Below are 2,435 nucleotides of genomic sequence, written 5' to 3' on the forward strand. Positions count from 1 at the left end.
ACTAAACCAATGTATCTAGCCTTTTAATATTTAGTGGGCTGCGAGACCTTAACCTATTCAATAATCTTGTTGAATATTGTTGCTGTACCACAAATTATCATATTGATAATTTGCCTCAAATGTGAAGCTTTCACGAAAATGAACACTATTGAAAAATGAAAATAAGAAAGCCCTCGCTAATTTTTCTCAAGATCTCGTAAATAGCTATTCACAGACACTAGAACACGAATATTAAAAGCATGTTGCATTATTTTGTTTGTAATGACAATACAGGTGGTATAAACGAGAGCTTCGCCAGCATGCAGCAAAAGGCTAAGAAAAACTGACATAAGAAAAAGGGGACACCAGATTGAAAGGCCGCGTGTCATTTTCATCTCCCGATGTGTGGCCGGCTGCGTGTTGGTAGCCAGAATTCTCAGTTTCACAAGTTTCGCGCTGCCCGAATCCCATGCTATCTTGAACTCGCCGTGCTCGCATGCAGTGGCTGTGACGTTTTGATTCTGTCCGCACGGTCGTGTCCAGACTCTGCTTGCTTTACCACTCTGAAGCACATAAATCAGGCTCGATAAATAAACGTATTATATAAGCCGCATTGTTCGTGCGGATCCTTATTGCCTTCTTCCCATTGCGTGCACATGAATCACGCCAGTATTCTGCAATGACCGCTAGTCAGCAAAAGCTCAGTAAGGCTTCCCTTTCATGAGCCGTTCCACTCTGTGAAGTTGTATGACCAGTGAAGCTGTCTAGCACACGACACTGAGGTGACATATAATTTTGAACTAAGGTACGAACATATTAATTTTCCTGATCAGTGGTCATTGTGACGATAGGTATGCATCACATTCTTTTATCACCTCTGTTATCAAATGCGTCTGTCACGTAAGACAATGAATGGCTCATACCCCCTCAAGCAATGGTTCATACCACCGTAAAAAGTGGCAGTGGCTTAGCTTGGCTATGCCAGGATATACGTAGTGAAATCTAAGTCATAGGATGTTAAGCCTTGGTTAATCTTGATTGCAAGTTCAGGTTAGTCTGGTTGTCTAGCTATGTTACGGCGTTTAACCAGTTGTTCGGCGCGCTGTTCGTCTGTTTCCTGGGCGATTAGTTTCCTCTTCATCTCGTTCCGATGTCGATTCCAGGCCTCCTCCTGCTTATCAGAATTGTCGCCGTCCATACTGCCGGCTCAACTGTGGTTGCGGCGCACGCGAGCTCTCCTTTTCAATCCTCCGACATGTTATCAGGCATGCGACGCAGCTGGCGAAGCGAGCGGAGGCGAGCGCAACGACGAGGAACGCGGTGTGGCGTCATACGAAACGACGGCGGCGTAAAGGCGCGGCGATGCGCAGCGGCGGAAAACCTGCGGCTCGGTGCTACTGTGGCGCATGCGCAGTAGTGACTAGGGAGCGAGCGGAAGAGAAATATTCGCTGTGAGGCGCGCGTTGTGACGTCATGTGCCTCCTCGGAGCACCGCCACGACGAAATCGCAAGTTCGCGGCCAGTAAAACTTTCACTTTAATATCCGCGGCGATGCTCGCGTTGTGACGTCATGTGTCTCCTTGGAGCACCGCCACGGCGAAATCGCAAGTTCGCGGCCAGCAAAACTTTCGCGTTAATAAAAGAGAATTTGACGCGGCCTCCCCATCACGACGACAGAAGAGAAATGAAATTCTAGGCTGGAATAATGAGCGGCCACGGAGCCAGCTGTGGAAGACGACGATGCTCGAGCCAGACTCTATGGCTCGAGCCATTGCTGATGATGATAGTTGATGATGACTATAGTTTCCTCTTGCCAATGAATGGCGCATACCCCATTAAGCAGTGAGCGGCAACGGAGCGAGTGGCGGAATGGGCTGGTAGCGTCACGGCGAAGCAGACGCAACGCTAGCCCACACCGCTGGGAAAGGAAACTCCACTCAACCTTGACAATTAAAGTTTTCTCTCTCTCTCTCTCAGCTGTGGAAGGAGACGACGACCGCGTGAGAAGTGGCACGAGCGCGTTCGCGCGGTTACGCCGAGGGGCGCCAACAACAAGCTTAAAGTCAGTTCGCGGGTCGTTCGCGGACGAAGGAAATACCCTAGCCATGTACAGCTTCGCTGTAAAACGGAAGCAACCGTCGCAACGAAAATTAAATACCTGGATATGACGATGATGCCTCTCCTCTTGGACATTTCCAAACTCCCGAACAAAATGAACTAATCTACGAACAACAGCATGGCTTCAGATGAGGTATTTCAATTATAACTCAACTTGCTGAATTAACTCATGACATAGCTAACACAATTAACGGCGATGGCCAGTTCAATGCAATATTTTTAGACTTCTCTAAGGCGTTCGACGTGGTTTCGCATCAGGATTTAATCGAAAACTAATGGTCTTTGGTATTCAGAACAAAGTAGAATCATGGATTTCCAATTTTATAAAAATCGAAAAC

Source organism: Dermacentor andersoni, chromosome 2 (assembly GCF_023375885.2).
Source record: "Dermacentor andersoni chromosome 2, qqDerAnde1_hic_scaffold, whole genome shotgun sequence".
Taxonomy (NCBI): Eukaryota; Metazoa; Arthropoda; class Arachnida; order Ixodida; family Ixodidae; genus Dermacentor; species Dermacentor andersoni.